At 39.4% G+C, this 24,964-nt stretch overlaps 1 long non-coding RNA gene across 1 annotated transcript in view; it reads left to right on the top strand.

The window, feature by feature from the left end:
• LOC141642965 (uncharacterized) overlaps window positions 1–17,185 on the top strand; it is a 30,036-nt gene extending 12,851 nt beyond the window's left edge. Inside the window, exons 4-5 of the long non-coding RNA XR_012543559.1 lie at window positions 7,473–7,534; window positions 16,782–17,185. This is a non-coding gene — a long non-coding RNA (uncharacterized LOC141642965). The remainder of the gene's footprint in view (window positions 1–7,472; window positions 7,535–16,781) is intronic.
• Window positions 17,186–24,964: the final 7,779 nt, after the last annotated feature.

The following is a 24,964-nucleotide window of genomic DNA, read 5'->3' as shown; positions in this document are numbered from 1 at the left end:
GTCGTTCCTCTTAATTCCGCCTTTAATTTGCAAAGGGAATCCAATGTGGGCTATTAGCTTGTCTTTAATCCTCTGGTTGAATGCTCATATGGAATCAAAATGGCATCCTATGCTCCTTGCTCTCAACTTCTTTATGGGCTTCCTTTTATTTATCTTTGTCCATCGATCCATTTTGATATCTTCATGCTCGGGATTCTTATTTCTTCCCAAAATGCCCGTATACTTCCCGGAACGCCCTTGCATGGTCAAAACTCGCTATAATTAGCCTCGTGAACTTGGGTAAATGCTAATTTGATGGGAAAAGCTACCAACGGCTTCATTTCCTATAAAATATAATGAATACGAGTAAAAATACCTAAAACACGGAATTAGCTCACAAATACACTAAAAGAAGTGAAATAATCAAATAAAACCGAACTAAATTGGTGAGTAAACTATATATAAAATGGACCTATGATTTTGGATAGCAAATGAAGGTGGAGGAAAATGAAAAGTCAAAATTTCTCCACAATAGGCAAGATTTGGAGGGAAATTGTATCCAAACACCCACACTCAATTTCCCCTCTCTTTCCCTTCTTTCCCTTTCCCTTCCCTCCTTCCCCCCACCTTATTTCCCTCCACTTTTACTATCCAAATACACCCTCATTGTATTTCAGTTTTCTATGGAAGTATTTGACAAGCACTGCGTATTGTTTAGTTTAACTATTTTTTTTCTTAACTATTGTTAAGTCGAACTAATTAATCGCGTAAGAAACATTGCAGTTATGGACAAGTTGAGTTTGGCCCTTTTAGATTGAAACAATAGATTCATATGTGCTCGATTAAAGAGTGAAATATTATATTCACAAAAATAATTGTATTCATGGGATCTTGATAGGCTACGAGTTTAAAGTTTCGCATAGATAAATGACGTGATTTTTGTAATACTCGTCCTTTTAGGGACCCGTTGACCAACGTTGAACGACCTTAGACACCTATCTTGACCTTCGGAAGCCTTTTGAGCGATGTCTTGTGACGTGATAAGCTTTGGTTGTGTGGTACTTGATCTAGTTGAGGCTACTCGATCGAGTAGTCTGGGAGCTCGATCGAGTAGGGGTCACTTGATCGAGTAAGTTAGTTACTCGATCGAGTAACGTGTTTACAGCGGGGATTTATATATCGTGTTTCGTAAAACCTTAAATCATTTCCGCTTCTCTTTCCTAAACCTAGATGCCGTCACTCTCTTTTCCTTTCACCATAGTTCCTTCCTTTGAGGTCCTTGAGGATGCTTATGTCGTGGGGATAGGATGCTTGAGTCGGTTAGCGGTCTTGACGCCGGATTGCTATGTAAAGGTATGTTATCGTCATCATCATCGTCATCATTGTTTTCAGTTAGGGTTGTAGTGATAGTGACAGATGATTGTACTGTGTGTATAGGTGTGTTGCTTGGTTGCTTGGTATCATGTGATCGGACGCGGAATCGCTGCGGTTGGCTAAAGATAGGTTCACCTACTCAGTACTGTTGGTTGCCTAGTGTGTCTTTGATGTTGTTTGGTTGGTGTAGTGTCGGCATGGTTGATTGATTGTATTAGTTGGTAAGTGTTGTGTAGTTTTGATTACCGTTGTTGTGGTGCAGCTAATTGTGATTGTTTGTCTATGGTTCTCAAGGTGCGTCCTCGGCTGAGTGAAGTCACTTGCGGGAGTGGCTTCAAGCCCGTAGTTCGCCTTCCGTGGAACCCGCCACGGGAGGGAATGTGCACATTAATGGACATGGGTTTATCGCTCAGTTTGATGAGCTGGGCTTAGGTGGGAACGGCTATGGTCCCCCACTGGCAGGGCTGTTCCCACGGACAGTCGGTGACGGTGATTGATTGGAGGAGATATGGTGTGTGTGTGTTTTTGTATTGCGTTGTGTCTGTGGTTGTATGTCTGTTCCCTCATTTGCTGACCTTGTGTGGTTTTTTCTTGTTGTTTGTTTCTGTTGTGTCTGCCGTGATTCATTATGGTGAGCAGTCAGTCTTAGCAGGTTGTCATCTGGATGTTAGCTGGGTGCTTGGAGGGATGAGTCTATCACGAGTAACGACAGAATTAGTTCACATAGCGGATAATGGTTTTGAGTTGTATCTTTTTTATATCAATAGTTTTGTTAATCACTTGTAATATACTTAATTGTTCTTTTATCGACATTTGATTATTACTGTCCTCGGGAAACCGAGATGTTAATGCTCTTATATGCTAGGGAAGGCCTTGTTAAGGCTCCTTGGTATATGCGGGTGTTACAAAGTGGTATCAGAGCGATGATTTTGGAACCTGTAACAAATGTGCCTAATGAACGTTGAGAGTCTAATAAAATGAACCTGGTGTATGTATCTTGGGAACCCCAGCTGATGCTAGATTTTGGGTGAGTAGGCGCCCTCATTTCAAAATCATGGCCCCATTATGCTTAAGCCAATCACCGGCTATGGGATATTAAGTCGGGAATTATGTGCCTAGTGTGTATAATGGTTATGTTGGAAATATTTGTGATGGAGCCTCTGTTAATGCTAGTATGTGTAACTGTGATGAGAAAATGTGAAAGTCTTTGGTCGTATGGAAGTATGTATAAAAGTAGTGGAAGTGGTGGAATGTTTATGGTACGTGACAGTGTGGTGTGATGTGGTGATAATAATGCTTCCTAAATCATTAATTGCGTAATAGTTATAAAGGAATTGTAAGTCTTGCATGTGGTGATAATAGCGATTTCTACAATTATCTATGCGTGTTAGCTTATAAAGGTGTTGCGGGTCTTGGATGTGTGATAATAAGGAATCGTAAGTCTTGGTAGGTGTGTGAGTACGCCAAGGGATGATAAGTTTCATGATGCATGGTAGAGTTTATCAGAGTTTATCAAGTGATAATTAGAATTGCAATGAATGAATGGATGAGTACTTTTATGTTATGGCATAGTTAAGTTGAGTAAATTAGATGTTAATTCGTGGTGATTTGATTTAATTATTAGTAAGCTTGGATGATAAATGATGGTTTGATGTTAGATGAATGCTAGAGTGATATAATTATAAGTTGTATTATTGAAGTTGCAACTGCTTGATTAGAAGTAAAGTAATGTGTCAAGTGTATGTATGAATAAGCTAATGATGTAATAAATCGTTTTGTGTAATGTTCGTTATAAAATGAAATAATATGTATCTGGTTGAATGAAACCATTGTGTTACAATTGGGTAGTAATGGCGCATTGTAAGTGAATGTAATAATCGGTGACGATTTCCGAATTTATTTTGGAATCGACACGCATTGTTGTTTTGCAGGAACCGTTACTCAAACTCGTAACTTTTGACCTCATTTTTATTCTTGCCCGATCGAGTAAGAGTATCTACTCTATCGAGTAGACCTCATTCGATCTAGTTAGGAAGCTATGACATCAAAAAAGTTGGATCTGCCGGCGAAAACTCGACCGAGTAGCTCCAACTCGATCGAGTAGAGGCCACTCGATCGAGTAACTTACTTACTCGATCGAGTAAGTGAACAATACCCGGGGATTTGCGGGATCCTTATACCGTCTCCCATATTCTTTTTTTCTTATTTCCTATCTACATAAAATCCTAAATCTCTAAATCTCTCTCAAAGTTGCTCTTAACCTTGTGATTTTGTGCTTGAATCTTATGCTTTCTTTGCTTAATCCGTTGTCTTTGCAAACTTTACGCAAAGAGATACTTTTGTTGCTTTGCAGAGACGTCGTATGCGACCCACCCATTGCGTAGACACCACTCTTTTGACTGGCCTGGGGATTGAGACTGATGTTAGGCATATCTTCGAGACCTTAGGTATGACTGGGTTTTACCGTCTCCGGAAACACTCTTATGCTTTTCTAACCCTTGAGTTCATGAGTTCTTTCAAGTATGATGCGGTGGAACAGACCGTTGAGTTCCGCCTCATGAACACCAGTTTCTTTCTCACCATGGACATGTTTTCCACCCACCTTGGCCATTCTAGACCTGCGAAGGGAGCCCTTAGGAACATCCCGACGGAGTGTGGAGTTCGTATCCTTATGCCTTGATTTACCGGCAAACCTGTTCCCACCTCAAGTAACATGTTGATTAATGATGTTCAACATGTCACCTTGAAGATCTTCCTTCATGCTTTGACCTATTTGCTTTATAAGAGTAAGGATGTGAGTAAGCTTAACTCACACGAGGTGATGTTGCTTGTGGCGTACCTTAATCCCACCTGATCTCAGAGAGACACCTTTAGTGCCCCGGACATGGTGTGTGCCAGCTTAGCCCTGATGGCCTCTTCCAACACCCGTTTTCTGAGTTGTGGCGCCATTGCCACTCGGTTGGCAGAGAGGCTGGCCACCTTTGAGGCCTCCTCGGCCTATATACCCTTGAACCCGGCGGTGCCTACCCTTGACCGAGAGTAATTCCTCGACTAGAAATGGTTGAGAACCTTGGAGGGTGGTGGGTTAGCATGGAGGGTTTGGGGTATGAGTTGGATGCGTATACCTGCTCCCGAGCACCTTCCAGCGATCGAGCCTTTGCCGACGGCAGTAGTAGCTGCCGATTCTGAGGATGAGGAGGAGGAGGGTCCTGAGAGACAGCTTTATATCATCGACCCGGATGTCTTGGAGGTGATGGCTGAGCCGACGAAAGGAGATCGTGCTAGACTTGAGGACGCCCAGCCTAGGGTAGGTAGAGGACCCCGACGAGTGAGGGAGAGGGTGGTTGAGACCCAGCCAGAGCAGCATGTGCCTCCACAATACCAGTACCCCGGTTACCCTCCCTTCTACAGCCCTGAGATGAGAGTGAGCGACCGAGCTCACGGAGAGGGTGTCTGTTACCTTGACACTCTAGAACCTCCACGAGATGGCGTACGTGCAGGGCATCAGGACATAGGCAGCTCAGCCCGTGTGGTGGAGGAGCGTTGGGGATGACAGTGGAGTCTTCCACTCTTTTGGCGTGGAGAGGTCTACTTGGGGAGAGCCTCAGTCATATCCCTACGGTTGCTTGGCCCCATGGCGTATGGGAGCAGATGCGGGTGTTGGTGGTGTCGCAGGTCATGATGCAGCTGGAGCGGGCACGTCAGGTGGTGATGGTGGTGACGAGGTTATGGATGAGCAGGATGTGGAGTGATGATACTCCTTTTTCTTTTTCTATCGTTTCATGGATTTGTAGTTGATAGTACTTGTTTTGGTTGGTACTTTATTAGACTTTGGTATGTATGATGGCCATAAGGCCGTATTTTGAGTACTTTTTCGACTGTTTTTGCAGGACTTTGGGTCGGGAAGGCGTCCCAACTCGTGTTTATATGATTGTTTGGTCTTAACATGGCGTTTTAGGGGATTTTTGACCTGTGTCTACTCGATCGAGTGCCCCTCACTCGACCGAGTAACTGTAGGGGTGACATTGGGGGAGTGTTCTGATCTCAGCTTACTTGATCAAGTAGCTGATGAACTCGATCGAGTAAGCCCAGCTCGATCGAGTGCCTTACCAACTCGATCGAGTAGCACTGTTAGAGCTTCTTTACGTTTTAAAACTTGATTGAATCATCATGTCCTTAAATGTTGTTATATCATTTCTTGTTGTGGGTGTCTTATATCATTGTTTAGCCTCAACGATGGTTATATTATTGCGTGTGTTCGTGCGATTTATACGATTTTCAACGCTATGTATATAAATTAAAACGATAAATCAAATTGCTTCAGGTAACGTAATGTCCAATGGTTGCAATTCTTGTTGCATTTTGGTATGGTCATATAAGGGAATAATTCTTGCCATGTCTGATAGTTGGTGGGAGATGCTCAGTGGTGTTGTTCAAGTTGCATAAATATATATATATATATATATATATATAAATATATATATACATATATTTATATATATATACATATATATATATATATATATATATATACATATATATATATATATATATATATATATATATACATATATATATATGCATATTGGTTAATTTGTACAACTCTCGGTGGTATTTACATAATTTTGTATACTATATCAAGCCGCCTTTGATAAGTAATATACAATGCTTATAATTTTGTTGCATAATTGATATGATCGTACAACAAAGTAATTGATGACATGGCTGCTAGTTGGTAATGGTACATCTTGTGGTGTGATACACGCTTTTAGTGGTTTTATATTTATGCGAGTCAAATTGTGTAATGTCAGGAAGTATATGGGGTTATCATGAGTCAAGGTTTGCATTGCGGTTCGTAAGTAATGTCAATATGGTATAATATGTATCGGTTTGAGAGACAGGTAAGTTGTGTGATGGTGAACTTCGGGGACAAAGTTCCTTTTAAGAGGGGAAGAGTAATGTCGCAAAGTAAAAATTACATATTTATAGCAATTTTATATTATTTATATGACATTTGGTGGCATTTTAAATGGTTTCTTGGATAATTTTGTATTGATGTTTGTGTAATTGGGTAGCAGTTATAATTGTTGAATAGAATAGCATGTTACTAGACCTCATTCTCTGTTAATCGTTCAGTATATTGTCGTGAGAATTGGATGTTATTAGCAGTAGTGGAGTTACTATTAGTAGAATTGTGTGGCATAGTTAAAGTAATAGAGTGTTATGAAACATGTGTTGTGTGAATCAGTAGTAGGACCGTTGTTTGTGTGTTTTGTAACTGACAATTGTTGGCAAGAAATAGATGAAGGGATACTTTAACAGTTGTGTCGGTTTACGTTAAGCAATGTTATGTAATAAATGCAGATGATAGTCGAGTTAGTCGTTCTTGTGGATGATGTGTGTTCGGTGATTCAAAAGGGAAATTGGTGTTTCGCTGGGAGTCGTGTTGTGTATTATGTGCTAAGGTGAATGATGATGATGTCTGATGAACATACATAGTGGGATGGTATTCTTAAACGATAATGTTGACTTGTGTCGTGTAAGCGGTGGTGTTGACCTTGGTTCCTTTGTCTTGTGTCGCAGGGAAGGATGAGTCGAACTTCGGGGACGAAGTTCTTTTTAAGGGGGGAAGACTGTAATACCCGTCCTTTTAGGGACCCGTTGACCGATGTTGACCGACCTTAGACACCTATCTTGACCTTCGGAAGCCTTTTGAGCGATGTATTGTGACGTGATAAGCTTTGGTTGTATGGTACTTGATCTTGTTGAGGCTACGCGATCGAGTAGTCTGGGAGCTCGATCGAGTAGGGGTCACTCGATCGAGTAAGTTAATTACTCGATCTAGTAACGTGTTTATAGCGGGGATTTATATATCGTGTTTCGTAAAACCTTAAATCATTTCCGCTTCGCTTTCCTAAACCTAGATGTCGTCACTCTCTTTTCCCTTCACCATAGTTCCTTCCTTTGAGGTCCTTGAGGATGCTTATGCTGTGGGGATGGGATGCTTGAGTCGGGTAGCGGTCTTGACGCTGGATTGCTATGTATAAGTATGTTATCGTCATCATTGTTTTCAGTTAGGGTTGTAGTGATAGTGATAGATGATTGTACTGTGTGTATAGGTGTGTTGCTTGGTTGATTGGTATCATGTGATCAGAAGCGGAATCGTTGCGGTTGGCTAAAGGTAGGTTCGCCTACTCAGTACTGTTGGTTGCCTGGTGTGTCTTTGATGTAGTTTGGTTGGTGTAGTGTCGGCATGGTTGATTGATTGTGTTAGTTGGCTGGTGTTGTGTTGTTTTGATTACCGTTGTTGTGGTATAGCTGATTGTGATTGTTTGTCTATGGTTCTCGAGGTGCGTCCTCAATTGAGTGGAGTCACTTGCGGGAGTGGCTTCACGCCTGTAGTTCGCCCTCCGTGGAACCCGCCACGGGAGGGGATGTGGACATCTTTCATTTCTATTGTTCATCTTTCATTTGTTTGTGAATGACATTCTTTCTTCAATTTGATTGTTTGTCTATGTTTTGGTGGTGTATTTTAATTCCATGAAATCCTTTTCAATTATAGGGATTTACTTATGGTGAAATAGTACATTTAAATTCATAAGTGGTTATTAATTACTTTTAATAGTAGTATATCTATTTTTTTTTATTGCATTGATTGCAAATTTTCAAAATGGCATCAAACTAAGAAACAAAATGGTATATAGTATTTGGTTTTAGTTCAAAATGCCATCAAACTTTCCACAATATTTGTAGTTTTAGTTCAGTTCCTTTGTTGCCCATTTCACGAAACAAAATGGTATATAGTAGGTTTGATGGTAAAACCACACACATTTGTTTAGAATCATATATTTCTCTAATACAGCTGTCAAATTGCTGACATGGCATCTCAGATTTTAATTAGAGTCTTATGTGGCATTTTATTAGAATAAGTAGAGTAATTCAAATAAAAAGAAAAATAAGAAACAGAATAATCTATTTGAGGAAAAAATGGAAGAAAGATATAGAATATTCCATTTTCATATTGTATACTACTTCTACAATGAACAATTGCAACCGAATGAATAAGATAAGATCAGTTTTTTCCAGGAAAATTGCACTTTTTGAAACTTGATTTGATTATGATTATTGAGATTTTGTTTTCCAACATTTACAGTGTTACATGCTGAAATTAGACCTGGCAAACAGATCGAGTCGTGTCGGGTTCGTGCCGGGTTCGTGTTTGTGTCACATGTAAACGGGTCACAATCCCTCCAACCCAAACCCGACCCAATTAAATCTCGTGTCGTGTTTGTGTCGACCCACTTACATAAATGGGTCATGAAGCCTCAACTCTAACCCATTAATTTCGTGTCGGGTTCGTGTCGTGTTTTCGTGTCACGTCCATATATTGAAAGTTTAAGCATATTTATGTGATAGAGAATCAAGAAAAATTAGGATTATTTTAATAAATAGGTTATTCGTGTCGGGTTCGTGTTTAGAAAGGTCAACCATAACCCAACCCAATTAAATATCGTGTCGACCCACTTACATAAATGGCTCATTAAGTCTCAACTCAAACCCGTTAATTTCGTGTCGGGTTCGTGTCGTGTTTTCGTGTCGTGTCATTGTTTGCCATCTCTAGCTGAAATGATAAAATCATGAAAATTATGGCTAAGTTTGTTACATTTTTTACATTTTTTTTGTTAAAGTTTGTTACATTAGTTAACTAATCCTAAAAGTACGTTAAGTTATAAAAAAGACGATACAACCCCAATTCTAGGAATTAACATGTCAATTATCTTTTCCATATCCTTAAAATGAATTCATGCTCCAAGAGTTTTTGGATATGTTATTGCTCAATGAGTTCGGCAGTTAGGTAAGAGCTTGGTTTTGTTTTTGGATTTACATCAATGTGTGTAGTGTCTTTTAGTTTTTATTGTACGTTCGTCTTTCTTAATTTATTTTCTTTTTTATTGTCATCTATTAGATTTGTTAATACTCCTTCCATCATGATGATATTACTCCCATTTTCTTTAATTAATGGTACAATTGTAATTTACCTTTATTTCTTAAATTCTTTCCAAAATAAAAATAAAACAATAAAAGTGAAATTGAAACTATAATATTAGTAGAATGTGGGAAGATTGAATTTCAACTGTTACATCATGGGGAGCATATCTTATATATTCCGTTATATATTTTTGATGTACGCACATCTTTAGTAAAAAAAAAGGAATTTTAAATTTTAAACCCACTTTTGTAGTGAGTAAGTCTTCAAATACACGGTCTCGCAAGTCAGGTAAGTCATGATCAAAAATAATTTAAAAGATATAAAAACGCATAAAAGGGTACGAAAGTATGGTTTTTTAATAATTTAGTGAAAGATGTTGCTTGCAAGTTTTTCTGCTCGAGATCAGATTAAAAGTCAAGTGTTTTAGGTTAACTTTTGTCCCTCCTATTCACCAAGTTCTTTTCATTTTTCATTTTTTGATATATCTAACAGATTTCTTTAAGCTTTTTTTTTTTTGGCCTAAATTAATGTTTAAAACAATAAAAGTACTCTTTAAAAGTCACATGCATGTAAGGTCTTAAAAAATTCCACCAAAAAGAAATCTAAAGAATATGATGAATGAAGGGAAGTAGTACCTATTATATGTGCAAGAGTTGAATGTATAGTTTGACATCATTTATAAGTGTAAAACTCTCTTAATGGTTAAGACTTAAGAATGATCACTAATCCGTATATATGGTTAATAATTCGAAATAAATTAAAAATTACATCTTAATTATGTTATGATTAACTATTTTGATCTAGACTTTTAAAAGCAGACCCGTGAATTTCACGGGTTTAAAACTAGTTTTAATTTACTTCATTTATCTCAATCATTTGTTTATTTTATTTTTTTTTCAACTAGATTTTTGGGACAATTTAATGATAGGTAAATAAATAAATGTAAAGGGAGTAATATTTACCCTCTTCCATCATATAATTGAGTGCATATATAATTGTACTCTTTACCCTTTGCCTAGGCAATAGTTATTGTGTAAGACGGTCCTTTATTTTATTAAAAGCTCGCATTTATTGATAGTAATAAATGAGTTTGTTTTATACAAAATGGATAGTCTCACGGTGTAAGATCGACCTTTACATCTATGACCTTTACAATGACTATGCCTTTTTGAAGGGGTTCAGCATAAGGCGAATCAAGCAAAGAAAAAGATTAGGCGAACATATTCACCCTAATGTATTGTCATATTCATTGTAGTACTGATATTTCAACTATATAAACTTTTACGTCTATCATATATTTATCAATTTTACTGAAATGTTCAACAATACTGTTAGTATATGACTCGTATGACACTTATGGAGTATGTCGGAGTTTGATTACGGTGAGATAAATTAGACTAAGGAAGAAAAAGAGCTGAAATACGGGCGACACATTGCGGGTCGCGGGGAATTCTGGTGATATCAGAATGTCGTATGAGATTATTGTGTTTTTAGCGTTGACTTTAATATTGGAAGTTGACGTCACTAAATTGCGTTGGTTTCCTTAGTTTAGTTGGGCAATTTTTTTTGTATTAATTAATTATATTTCTTAATTAGAATAATCTTTGTTAGGATAGTTTAATATATAAACACTACTCTAACCTAGTTATTCTTTTAAGGAGAGATTTGTGAGGCAAAACATTAAGAGTTTTAAGAGGCAGATCTAGAAAAACTCAGTCTCATCTTTTGTAATTGTAATTCTCCCGACATAGTGAACTATTCTCTCTCGCCCTGGTGGATGTAGCTATCGCATTGATAGTGAAACACGTTAAATCTTTGTGTCTTTTATTTTTGCATCTACTTCGTCTCGCTTCCGCACAACAAATACATTTATCAATTTTACTGAAATGCTCAACAATACGGATATTGTAGGTATAATTGGGATTTCTGACATATTCACTTTATCATACGAACATATTCATTAATGTACTATTTTAGCTATATACTTTTGCGTCCGAAATTTTTAATTCTTTTTAAGAGTTATTAATATAATTTGTTGTAGTTTTTTATCAATTGTTAAGACCTTTTTTGTTTGTTAATCATAATTGTCGGAATTACAGTTTATAAAATATTTGTTATTGGTGGGGGTGGGGGAGAGAGGGTATGGTGTATGGTGGCTGGGTGGTGGTTGTGAGAGAGAATCAGGTGCATGGATGCATGGTGGTGCGAGATGGATTAGTGATTGGTGCGAGAGAGTGATTGTGGTGCGTGGTGGCGCGACGAGCTAGGGTTAGCTAGCATGAGTATGCTATTCGAGCACGTTACCTTTATCCTCTTTATTGTCTTCACCATCTCATGTGCCTTCACTATCCCCTTATTAAACAAGGCAATAAACCCGTCTTCGCTAATATAATAATCAATGGTTAGTAAGTCAGTTGTCGGTTGTGTGGCCGGTTTTAGAGACTTTCATATCAGGTTGTTGGGTACATTTTAAGGTTTATTTGTGGCGTTTTAGGGTCAAGGAATAAGGCTGGCCGGAGCAGATTGTATGCTCTATTTTGCCATCACCACCGTAAAACTTGGTTGAGCTCGTGTGCGTTAGATAAGTCGGTTCAGGTTCCGAGCATTGGACCATGTCTTAGTATAGTTATAAAGAGGACATGGGTAGTCGATTTGGGTTTTTTATAGGTCAATTTCAGAGTCACATAGTGTCTCGCGTATGGTAGAATCGTGACCCTGTTATGGGCACGTTTTAGATTCGTTTGTAGGTCGGTTTGGAGTCGTAATATTGGTTTTCAAATGTTGGTGGTTAAGGTGACGAAGGGGGTTTATTTTAGAATGTTTTTATGGCATATTAGGGTCGTTATAAGTTCATAATGAGGGCTGGACAGATAAGCTCGTTCCCTCTTTTTTCGATCGTCGCGGGTCGAGGTTGTGGTCGGAATTGGTAGTAGCTGGTGGGTGAGGAGTCAAGTCTGGTTGTGTTGTGTAGTGCATGCTGGTGTATTGTAGTCTGAGTGTAGTGTTTTGGTAATTTTCTACCGAATTAGGTTAAGTAAGGTCAATGTGGTATTATCCATTATATGTTGGTCGTGTTGTTTATGATAATGCTAAATAAGGAAATTAAAGATGTAAATAAAGGTTAACACAAGAGATTTGGTGATGCGGAAAACCCAATGTGGGAAACGACCGCGGGAAGGGACGGTACCCTTCCAATGAGTGCACTAGATTTGAATATGAGAATGAGTACAAAAGAGACGGCACGTTAATCTAGCTAGTACAATGCGTTATGTTTGTATGATAGTTCTTGGATGCATATTCTTTCTTGTCCTCTTGGCTATTTATAGGGTAGAAATCCTAGTCGTGTCCTACTCTGTTTATGGCAAGCAATATTAATCCTACTATGCTTCTTTCCATAAAAACGACCTTGTATTCTATTCTCCCTTATCTCCCAAAAATCTCCCTGAATTCTCCTGACGACTCCACAACACGCGGGCTTCTTCTATCCGTGGGCCTTTTGTAGTTGCGAAGCTTCCTCGGCCCAACTCGCTAAACGAAAATGGATGGGCTTGCTCCCAATTAGGCCAATACGCGGAATTTGGCCCAAACAGTTTGCCCCTAATTCCGTGTGAGACACGTCTCAAGGCGTCGAATAAGGAATTACCGTCTTTTAAACCTCGCGTCGTCTTTCGCACATATTCCCAAGCACTCATCATTGACCCTACTCTTTCTCCTCATTTCCCGCACCCTACTCCCTCTCTCCTTCTTTATAACTCCAACTACCCACCTTCCTCTCTCATTAATTTCAAAATTTTAAAACTCCACCTCTTCTCTAAAACCCTTCTTCTCCCCCGTGCTTTCTCGCCGGATTCCACCATCTTCATCGTCGCTTCACTTTATCAGGTACTTCCTCTTTCTTGTAATCTTTCTTTAATCATATTTCCTTTTCTTCTCTGATCATAGGTAAAACTCGCCATACTACCTCGACCTCTACTCCGGCCGACCAAAACCCAGATCCCACCTTTCCTTCCTGCAACCTTTTCGTCCACCCCCATGACTATAACTCCTCCTTGACCATCACCGATATCCCTTTAATCAAGGAGTTGCTGGGTCTTGGCGATGGGGCCGATATCGCTATCCCTGAGTCGGGCCAAAAGGCGGACGCCGTCCGTGCAGGATGGGTTTGCTTCTACCTCTGCCCCTTCAGATATGGTCTTCGATTCCCCTTTCCCAAACTCATGCAAGACTTTCTTTGAACCAATAATTTCGCCATGGCCCAAATTTCTGCCAACATCTGGAGGGTACTCCTCTACTCTCTGTCAGCCAGCCAGAACACCAGCAGCACCATCTCCCTGGGTGAGCTGGCTTATATGTATGAGATTCGGTCCTTGGGAAGGCGCCAATTTTCTTTTCACGGCCGTGGCAAGACTCCCTTCAGGAACGTGTCAAAGTTAAGGGATGAAAAATGGTTTGAGGATTTCTTCTACCTGAGGAAGGCCTCCATTCAGCCACCTGCCGACTATATTTTCGAAGAATGGGTCATAACCTTGAGTATGTAGCTCCCCTGGCGCCTGCTTTGTTTCTCCAATGCTTACTAGCTTACTTTTTATTTCTGTATAGGCCCCTGCAACTTAATCCATCTGGGTGATTCAGCATTTGCCCGCAACAAATTATTCTGCATCTCCATGTCTGATAGGAAGTTCCCTGATCTTCTGCCCGGTTTTTCGCCTGCCTCCTCCTTTAACCCACAACAATGAGCCCACAGCATGTCTTCCGGTACGTAACCTTACATCGTCATACTAACTTCTTTAACTTGACGTCTCTGTTGCCTGATGTTTTGCTGTTTTATCCTATATTCCTGACACCTGGCTTCTGGTTGATTGTAGGTTCCTAAGTTGACCCTTTGTAGGCTATCTTCCAGAGTGCCAAGAGAAAGAGGGCCACTGTGAGTCCTGACATGCCTTCTGCATCCAAAAGGAGTGCCCCTGCTGCTTCCTTCCAGTCTCCTCCTACCCACTCCAGCACTACTCATCTCGAGCCTTTGGAAGTTAGCCCACTATCCCGTCATCCTCCTACCCCGTCTGCTAGTCATGCTGCTGCCGTTAGTGGTGGTATCATTGTTCACTTCCCCGAGGGTTTTGGGAATATAGATAAGGTGCCATACTGGCCTGAAATCGATCAGATCCTCTTCCCTCCTCTAGTGGAAGTTTTTTTAGAGTTCTCGCCAGAAGAGATGGCAGAGAATGATGTGCACAATGCTTTCATGGTGAGTATTCTTCCTCTGCTGCCTGTTCTGAATTATTTATGCCAAATCTGCTAACTCTTCCTTTTCTGCTTTATAGGCCTTCCAGTCAGCTGTTTATAATAGAAAAATTATCAACGTGGTGCAGACACTAGTCGAGCTACTAGTGCTAGGAACCAAGAGCTGTCTGGGAGCATTGCTGACTTGGAGCAGCAGCGCTCTGATTTGAGGGGACGTGTGGTGGAGCTGAAGGCTGAACTTGCTGGCGTCAAGAAGAAATTGAAGGAGGGAGCTGACCACTTGGCGCGCACTCAAGAAGTATGCAGTACTTTTGCTGACTCCCTTAAGTGCTCTGATGAAAAGATCAGCGACTTGATCTCCCTCGCCACCAATATTGTTGCTTATGCTACCTGGCGGGGCAAGATCAGCGGGATGCGTGCTGCACTTGGCGAGCCTTCAACCCTGCAATCTATAGAGGAGGAAGAGAGGTAGCTGGCGACTCTTTATCTGGTTCAGCCTGACTTGAGCGTGCTGATGCCTGAGGTTGGTGAGGTGAACTCTCCTGCGCTGATGGAGCAGATAGCTGCTGAGGAGGCTGGATCTTTTCAAGAGGCTGCCGTAGCTGAAGGAGCTCAAGAGGCTGCTGGTACTGAGGGCGTGCAATCTGGTCCCGTACCTGAAATGGGAGGTCATTAGGAGAAGGCAGAGGAGGTGCCAGAAAGGGAGGTCATTGATCTGGCCTCCAGTTAAAAGTTTTTTATTTCTTTGAATGGTTGTCTGACCCTGTGTGGTGCAGACTTGTAAGAATTTTTAAACATTTTGTTTTGTGTTTTCCCGCCGTGGTGGCGGTTGACCGAACTCAGGGCCATGCCTGCCATAGCGGCGTGTTTGGCCATATTTTAAAATGCCCATTGCCTAGTTTTGGCAAGTTTTGTTTATGTCATAACTCGTGGTTTTTTATGTACTTAGCTTAGAAAGCTGCCGTGTAAGCCTATTGGCTGATTTAGACCAGTCGTGTCCGCATGAAAAGGCTGATTTAAACTCAGCTAGCTGCCGTGTCAGTCCAATGACTGATTTAGGCATAAGCCGCATTTTGGGTGAAGTGACCGTGTCAGCCTATGAGGCTGATTTAGACCAGTCGTGTCAGCCTGATAAGACTGATTTAGACTCAGCTAGCTGTCGTGTCAGTCCAATGACTAATTTAGGCATATGCCTCATTCTGACTACTTAACCTTGTTCATGACGCAAGGTGTGTTCATCATGTTTAATGCCAATAGGGGCGTACCTTAGGCAAGTTTATCGCCATTCTAGGACCAGTGGAACGTTGCAGGATTCTGGTAGTTCAGATATCCCTGCGCTCCATATCACTACTACAGATACAGGCTATAACAACGGGTAAAACCGTTATAAAAACAAAAACCGGACGTTGTTAAAGCGGCCGTTGTAAAAGGTATTTACAACGGTTAGGTTATTTACTTAAACCGTTGTCGAAAGTATTCACCACGGTTAAAAGCCGTTGATGTTGCGCGTAAGCCGTTGTGGAAAGTGTTTCAAAAATTTGGTGGGAATAATATAACAACGGTTGTGATATGTATAACCGTTGTTGTAACTTTCGCTCCCAAATTGTGAAGACTTTTAACAACGGTTCTTCGTTTAAAACCTGTTGTAGAATATTATGCGCGGTATTTGTGAAAGGTATTCACAACGGTTTTTTTTAGTAACCGTTGTGAAAGGTATTCACAACGGTTTTTTTTAGTAACCGTTGTGAAAGGTATTCACAACGGTTTTTTTTTAGTAACCGTTTTTATTACGAACTGCTAATGTTTTTAAAAATTAAATTTGTTTCATGCCATTCAAAAACCTGCATATATCAGTAGCACCATATACCAAAGACAAAGATAAATCACAATTTGGGTTCATTAGAACTCAATAGATTCAATTCAACCACAACAAAGAAAGACATATATATATATATATATATATATATATATATATATATATATATATATATATATATATATATATATATATATATATATAAAACAAGGAGTTAAATTTACATGAACTAATCATTCCCTAACTTCAACAAAATTTTTACTAATAAGTTGATCTAAACTCTGAGTATCATGCATTTCTATTTTCTAAGACGTATTTGCCCAACATGTCCCTTACCTCGTCTATATCTAAACTTTTGTACGGTTGAATCTCTTGTGACAGGTTGATTACATACTGCGGAAAAAACAAAGACAAGACATTATTGTAACAACATCAAATACTGCATAGCAACATCATGGTATAGCAGCAAGCAAGACAACATCAGCTCTAATTTAAAAAAAGTAATAAACAAATTATTAAATTACTAACCTTTTTTGGAATAAGGATATATCTTCGCCTAATAATCTCCAACATGAACCGACAAACGTACGTAGTATCCACATTGTATGCTATCCGGCTGGCGAGGGGCCTATTATTACATAGAAACAAACAGACGAGAGAAGGCTCACATCAGAATCATGAACTATAGGTATTGTATTAGTATTAAACACAGATTTTTGCACTTAATGTATTGTATTTGAGCACGTACCCCTGTTATCGTAATAAAATTAGGGCCATCATCAGAATCTTTCGTGGGTTGATCCTGCTCGTTAGCTCTTCTCTTCTCAAAGGCCCTTTTTTTTTAAAAAAAAATGAGGCAGAAACTCATTTTTTTAGGGGCAAAAATGAGCTTTTTGCTATTGATACGGTCGTTTCTGTACCAAAAATAAATACCTAAATATAACTAACAGAAGCTAGAGATAAGTAGGGTCGATCTCTAGCGATAAGTAGGGTCGATCTCCACAGGTAGACGGTCACTATTCACTTGTCTACTCGGTCTGTCTGATGTCACTATTGGAGGTTTTGAAATATTTTAACTAAACTAATAAGATTAAGTAAGAGGAAAGGGAATAAGAGAAATTAACAAGGGAGAGAGAGGACTAGGACTTTGGGTCATCAATGAACGTAATCAATTGCAGCTAAGGTCACAGATTAGTCGATGTGTCGGTCTAAGGGGCAATAAATATCTCCTTTCAGTCTCAATTCGCCCTAAAATGCTATTAGCTTAACTTTCGCCCTCACTAAAGCATCCTATTGTTCACTGCGGGTCTCACCTCTTCCAACCTTTCGGTCCAGGTCAAGGTTTACCAAATTTAAATAGGCTAATTGTGTTGACTCAACTAGCAGGATACAATTATAGCAGTGATTAACAACTTAGACTCAAAAAAACAACGGCAAATCTATAAACCTAATCAACAATTAACAACAGTCCATTGACTACCCTAATCCTAGCAGAGAAATTAGCTAGACATAAATAATAAGAGATCAAGAATAAGGGAAAGAAGATTAACAAACATTAAATAAGAAGAATAAAAAGGAATAGAAAGTTACAGAGTAAGGATTCGGAAAAGGGAAGAAAAGCAATATCCGAAGTAACAGTAGGAGAAAGTAACGTATGATAGTGTATATTATCCTCAGAGATCCTCCTTAACCTAATTATGAAAGCTTAAATAGGAAAACAAAAGTCTATCCCGGAATTAAGCCCAACACGGGTTAATTAATCCCGCATAACATCAAAACCACTCGATCGAGTAACTTTATATCACTCGATCTAGTAAAATTAAGCTCAAACCACTCGATCGAGTAGAAAATATACTTGATCGAGTAAACCTTAAATTGAATCTACTCGATCGAGTAGAAAAAGGACTCGATCGAACATAAATCTACTCGATAGAGTACTTTCCAACACACAATTCCTGCTTCGCGCACTGAATTTCAAATGGCTGCCATTTCTTCGTTACTTGGGAAAACAGAGCGATTCCGGTGGCATTGGAAAGCTAAAAAGACAAAAATTCATCTCCAATTGGAATCACTTGATAATCAGTTGTAGAACACGAGATATAGCTCTTTAAAGTTGGCACTAGCAATTTGAAGTTCTTCCTTTGCTTGCCTAGCTATTTTACTTCTTTGCGCATCTCAAGACAACTACATTCCCGCTCCAAATTCACTCTTCCTCCAAATGCATGCTAAACGGACGGTAAAATGCTCGATTTCACTATTTTCTGGTTCATTCCTGCAGATAAGACAAAACAAACCAAAGTAGCATATTCGAGGCAGTTCGTAGCATAAAACTACGATAATAGCATAGAAATACGTGCATAAAAAGGCCTAAAAGGACTATATAAAATGCACGTATCAAATCTCCCCAAATAAAACCTTTACTCGTCCTCGAGTAAAATAAATGCAAACTAATGGAACGGAAAAGATAACTCAGACCTAGCTATTACTTGTCTACTTAAACCAGTTTAATGCAAACTAAAATCAACAGTTACAACTATAATGGTCATTACGCAAACGAATTATTTGATGTCCATAAATTAAGCTGACCTATCAACCCTAAAAGACCAAAAAAATCGGACTCTCACGTGGTCACTCTTCTCTTATGAAGCAAAGGGTGAAAATATATGTATAAGAGAGAAAGAGAAAACAGTCACTCACCTAGACTGCGACCTACATAACATGCATGCAACAAAAATGATAGACGATTCAAGTACTACACTTACATTCCAACCAACAATGTCCGTCACAGCCGAGGGCTTACAAATGATATGTGAAAGTGAGGTTCAGGTGAGAAAAGGCAATACAGATTATGGAAATGTGAAGGTAAAGCGCCAAGCTAGTTCCTAAACAGGACCATATAAGACCGTCCGAATCTCAACTGACTGAAAAATCAAACGCAAGTGCCCTTCTTTGGCACAAAACTCACTACCCAATACACAATCTCCTCAAAAAGATATGAATAAAACGGAGGAATGAGACCGTCACAATATAAAGATAGGCACATACGATCTCTAAAATACAAACCAGCTCAATTTTTTTTGATTTTCAGTCCCTGGTTTTCTTCTGTATACGTGATTATCATTGATTTTTCATTTTTTTTATTCACATCTTTTTCTTTTTTTTTTCTTTTCCAATTCTTTTTTCTTTTCTCCTTCCTTTATTTACACCAACTCCAATCAAAATGATACGGGCCAAGTTGCAGACGGAAAAAGCATACCACAAAAGACATACTAGACTAGCTTGACTAGGCAGGCTCAGTTTTGGATGTAGCTAATGGGTCAAAAAGGCAAGATTTGGCTTAAGTGGAGCTAAATGGGTGAAAAATATAAGAAAAAGGAAATTTGTAAGCACCTCCATGCATGTGACACCGACCACAAACCCGAATGTACGCAAGTGACAAGCAATCGAATTTCATAAAAGTGCAAAAGTGATAAACATGCTATGCAAGGAGTACTACTCTCAATTCCTATGTAAACCGGTCATGGATGTCACAAGTTATAAGGCTCTAAAACTCAGAATTTATAGAGTAGGTTATCAATTTATCAGGTCAAGTCTAAACAGTCAGCTAAATTTTTGACATTAACTCGTAGATATGCGCAGGACTAAACTAATAACTGTCAATTAGATGCAAGGCTCAAGTAAAAATGACAAGTTAAAGTGCAATTTCATCACGGAAATCTACCGTTCCGACTCAACCTATATGCAAAAATAAACGTGAATTTCTTGATTTTTGATTTTCGTATTATTTTTTTTTTTGGGGAAACAATGCATATGAAATATGAAAATTAAACGTGCTAACAGGAATGCAATAAAAGCTGAATGCAAACACAGATATGGATGCATAACCTCCCCAAACCAAACCGTACAAGGCCCTCATTGTACCCAAAAATAGGGAAAGGAAATGCAAACTAAAAAAAAGGAGAGTGAAGATGCGGAAAACTTACAAGATAACGCGAAGAAGGAACCTCCCCAAACCAGCCAGCAACATGGGAGGTCACAAACAGCTTCATAGTGGCGTTATAGGAAGCGAATCAAAGCAAGAAAACTCAATCGAGAGAACCGATTATTAAACAAAATAAAAACTGAAATGTTTGAAAAACAACTAAAAATAAAATCTCCGGGTTGCCTCCCGGGTAGCGCTAGTTTCAGACAGATCCCAGTTCGACCTTCTTTCTTAATCCAGCTGCTCCAGTCAGTTACAATCAAAGAAGCTCAAAGCTCTTAGCATGAGATCATATATCTGCGCTTGTGCTACACAAGAGCATAAGTAGCACCATGATATAAAAATAAAATAGGAAATTGAAAAATTTAATCGTTTAAGCCTGACAAATTTCCTATTACAGCTCCTAAATTTTTCCAACAAATGAAGGAGCTCAGGAGCAATTAACAATAATCTAAGTTCCCATTTCAGATTAACAAATTTATGATGACAAGAACGGTGGAAAACTGTTAAATCATTTGACCAACTGGGAGGGGGTATAAAATTAAAAGAAAAAACACGAGTCATACGAGGTAGTGTAGATACCCGTATCCGTCGATATTGGAATTTATAGAGAACCCGACAAACACCCGATGATGATAGGACACATGTATTCTTTAGTTGTCATTGTCATTATTTGGGCTCGTTTTACGATGTAGAATGAGCGTTGTCGACGAAGTATTTTATTAATTTAAATGATATTTAAATTAATGTTTTTTTAAAGTGAATTCATTTTATTGTTTTAATTTGAATTTATTTTCATAATTTTATTTTATTGAAAATAAAATAGATATTTGATTTGAAAAATCATTATTTAATTAATTGATTTGAAAAATCAATTTATATCGTTTATAAATCGTATTTGAAGAACTCGTTTTTTACGATGGTTTTATACGCGATTTTGAGCTCGTTTTCAACTCGATTTGAGCACGATTTTCGAAGCAAACTCGGACCAATTCCTGATCCATAAACCAACCCATCACTCACCCTCATAACCAGGCCCTAATACCATGCAAACCCACGTCCATACCTCCTTATTTTCGAGCCCCAAACAGCAGCACAAACCAGTCCGTAACCCTTCAACCCGAGTCCACTAAACAGCCCCAAACCCGCTCCAAACACCACTTAAACCCATGCCCATTAACCCTAATCTATACCCTAGTATCCTACCCATATTACCCTAGATTAACCACCAAGAAACACCCCTCCAAAACCCTACACGAGCTCACAATAGCTGCTGGACAGCAGCAGCGAAACAGAGCAGCCCGACTGCTTGTTGCTCTCTTTTACCCTACTTTAACTCCCTATAAATACCTCCCCTCTGCCATACTTTCATTCCTCTAAGTTCTCCATATATACTACCGTCACTTAAAAGCTTTAAACTCAAGAAACAAACCCTAATTGCCTCTCAAAAACCCTCGACAAAACCGACATACAAAACTGAGAATCAGTTTGTGTGTCCTCTTTGGAACCCTTCGTTCAACCCTCAAACCTCCATCAAAATTCGAGTTTCTTGTTCCTAATTAACCACACAACATCCATCTACATCTTAGACAAAGATTCACGAGCCAAATTGCCCTTGAGAGTACACGAATCCCCTCGAAAAACAGAGTGATATACACTCTGTTTTCGCGGCTTTTCCTGTCTGTCCAGTTCTGTTTGTGCTCGTTTTTCGTGCCCAATAATTCAAAACGAGCAGGGATTGTTTTAAGATCTTTGTTCTCATCTCTTTCTTGTTTTCAAAACATCTTTTAAATCTAATTTTCACCGTGAAACGAGTGAGAAATTGCAGTTTGAAAGTTGCTGTCCTGATTTGCAAAAAACGTGTTGTTGCTTTGTTCCTTCGTTGACGACGGCCTCTCGAGATAAAATCTACGATCGATTATGACCCAAGCCGGTGTCAACGATACATGTAGGTTGAGGGTGCATCAAATCCTCCTCTTCTCCCTTTTATTTCGTTCTTTTTTATGTTTGTTTTTTATTGTTTCGCTTTATTTTGTTTATCGTTTTTTATCGTTTGATATCGTTAACTATGAAACTAGTTTAGTCCGAGTATGAGTTAAAGTACCACCACGAACACCTGGGTTGACTTGAGATGGGAAAGAAATACGCCACATCGGTCGGTCGTACACCCCATCTCATTTACATATCCTCGTGTTCAAGGTAGGGCATTAATAAAACGATTTCTAACTTCGTTCCTCGGTTTTGATCCCTCGTTTGTTTCGACCAATTTGACCCACCCTAGGACCCGTCGCATGTTAGTTCGATCCCTGTTTGTTAACATATGATTCATTTAGACAACTTTAGATCGATTAAATAACCTAATTAGACATATTAGGTGGCATCGACATAGCTTTAAAAATCGACTAACAATTCTATAACTTAATTGTACGCATCTCTCTTTTCACTTGATTTCTCGCTAGCATAGGAGTGCGTGATTAGCACCTTCCTATTAACACTCGATGAGTAGCGTTAATATCGTAACTTCGTGACCTAATTCGACCCCTTTAGGCCGTGTAGAATACACATTCGCGTGACATCTTCTCAATCGATCAACGTCGTTTCTAACTTGTTTTCTAGCCCGTTTTCGAACTCGTCTCGCAATTATTTGATCTAACTAATGAACTTGACCTAGGAACTAGGATGTCCGTGGTTTGGCCGTGAGGTTGGCCGATTTCTTTGTCCTTCTTGCTTCGTTTTTTGTACCAATTGTTCTTTGTTGTTTCGTTGCTTGTAATTTATAATTTGTCCATCGAGTTGTAACTTTCAAGTTTGTTTTACTTTAATCGAGTCAAAACTTCTTCAAAAAACCTTAGTCTCATTTGGTTAGATGGTTGTGCTCCAATTCGTGTAAAACCGTAGTAAATCGAATGTTGTTTAAAGCGACATGGCCTGATTTATGCTAATGCATGCTTTGGTGTGTGGCCTAATGTCTAATTCGATAAGATTAAGTGAAAGCACGCATTACGAGGAGTGACCCAAGGCCGTGAGTCATGTAGACCGTGGGCCACCCCTTTGTGCACGTTTTCCTAGACCGAATGGCCATATGTCGTGTATGGTGTCGTATATAGCAATTGTATTTAGATCGAGTTGTATTTCTTAATTTCTTGCTGTGTCGACATGAAATGAATGGGTTGTAATAGGGTAGATCCCAACGGCTTCCCCATTCCCCCTTAAGCCTTGTTTGCTTTGATTTGTATGTTGTTAGATCAATCAACCAACATGCTAAATTACAACTTTGACAAAGTTAGTTTAGTTGCATCGAAAACGACATAGAAATTGTTGTCACATGTTAGGGTTTTCGAAAACGATGTTTGCATATCATATATCGCAGTAGCTATGACCTTGTTTGAAATCTGATACTTGACTTAGTAGAGGCCGTCATTGACGGGCGGGGTTAGGTGTCCTTATGGGCTTCCTAACACGTACCCTCACCCCTTACTCAAGATCTATGGTTTGTAGATCCGTCTAAATACCATTGGATTACGAGAGTCATTCTAATCGAGTGATATAGGGTACAAGTCTTTATCTTTAATCACTCGTAGTCGATTGGCTTTATGCTTTTCGATGAAAGGTGTAAAGTTGACTTGAACGGTTACAAGTTCCCAAAAAACTTGGTGGCGACTCTAATTTGTCTTAATTCGATTCGAAAGAACCTCGAGTCGATTATGCCTAGTGTGGATCCCGCGGACGCAGATCCCGCGGGCGTTGTCCACAGTTTGGCGACTCCGCTGGGGAAAAGAGGACTAGTTACACTTTGTTTCTAGGGTCTTTTCCTCCGAGGTGAAACTTGAAAAGAAACTATTGGAAAGTAAAACATTACTCATAGTGCTACGATTCATGCATAAACCCTTAAGGACTTTCCCGGGCCGTCCCAGCGTTTCTTTGTGATGCGTGGGGGGCGACGTCCCACTATGCCAGGAACTCGCACATTGCTTTTTTCCGCTCCGCCTCGTCGTGGTTCTTGATGGTGGGGATGCTCTTCTAGGTACTCTACCTAAAGGCCCTTGCTCTATAAGACCCAAAAAGGATGGAGGGCATAGACCTTCTTGTAGAAGACTTGCCGAGACTTAGAGATGTCTAGGAGCATACATCCTTATAACATGAGAATGACAATGTGCGAAATGAATTTCCCGAGTCTTTTCAAATTTTCCGTATCGATTTCAAAACCGAACTTTTGAACAACTTACTTTCAAAATAGCATGGTTTTAAAAACGCGGAATGCTGCCCAAGTAGGACTAGATTTTTCGGCCCAAAATGAGCTTTTATAGCCGGCATGCTGCCCATTTTAAATCTCATTTTCAAATCAATTATTCGTTTTTTTCAAATTCAAATCCAAAATGCCTCTCGAACCTTAACCAAGCATGAAATGCGTCGAGTCGTGTCTGGGTCCTGGCCGTGTTTGGCTAGGCATGTTTCGTTCTAAGAGTCTAGAACACGACCTTGTTGGGTCACCCAAGCTCACCTCTTGGGCTTCGAGTCACGTGGGTCGACCAATTGGTCTAGGACAGTACATAGAAACGTCCAAGCTAGGCCATTTTAGGGC

The sequence above is a fragment of the Silene latifolia genome, chromosome 2 (assembly GCF_048544455.1).
Source record: "Silene latifolia isolate original U9 population chromosome 2, ASM4854445v1, whole genome shotgun sequence".
In the NCBI taxonomy this organism is placed as follows: Eukaryota; Viridiplantae; Streptophyta; class Magnoliopsida; order Caryophyllales; family Caryophyllaceae; genus Silene; species Silene latifolia.
Note: the sequence above shows the minus strand (reverse complement) of the source record. Positions and strands in the feature narration are given on the sequence as shown.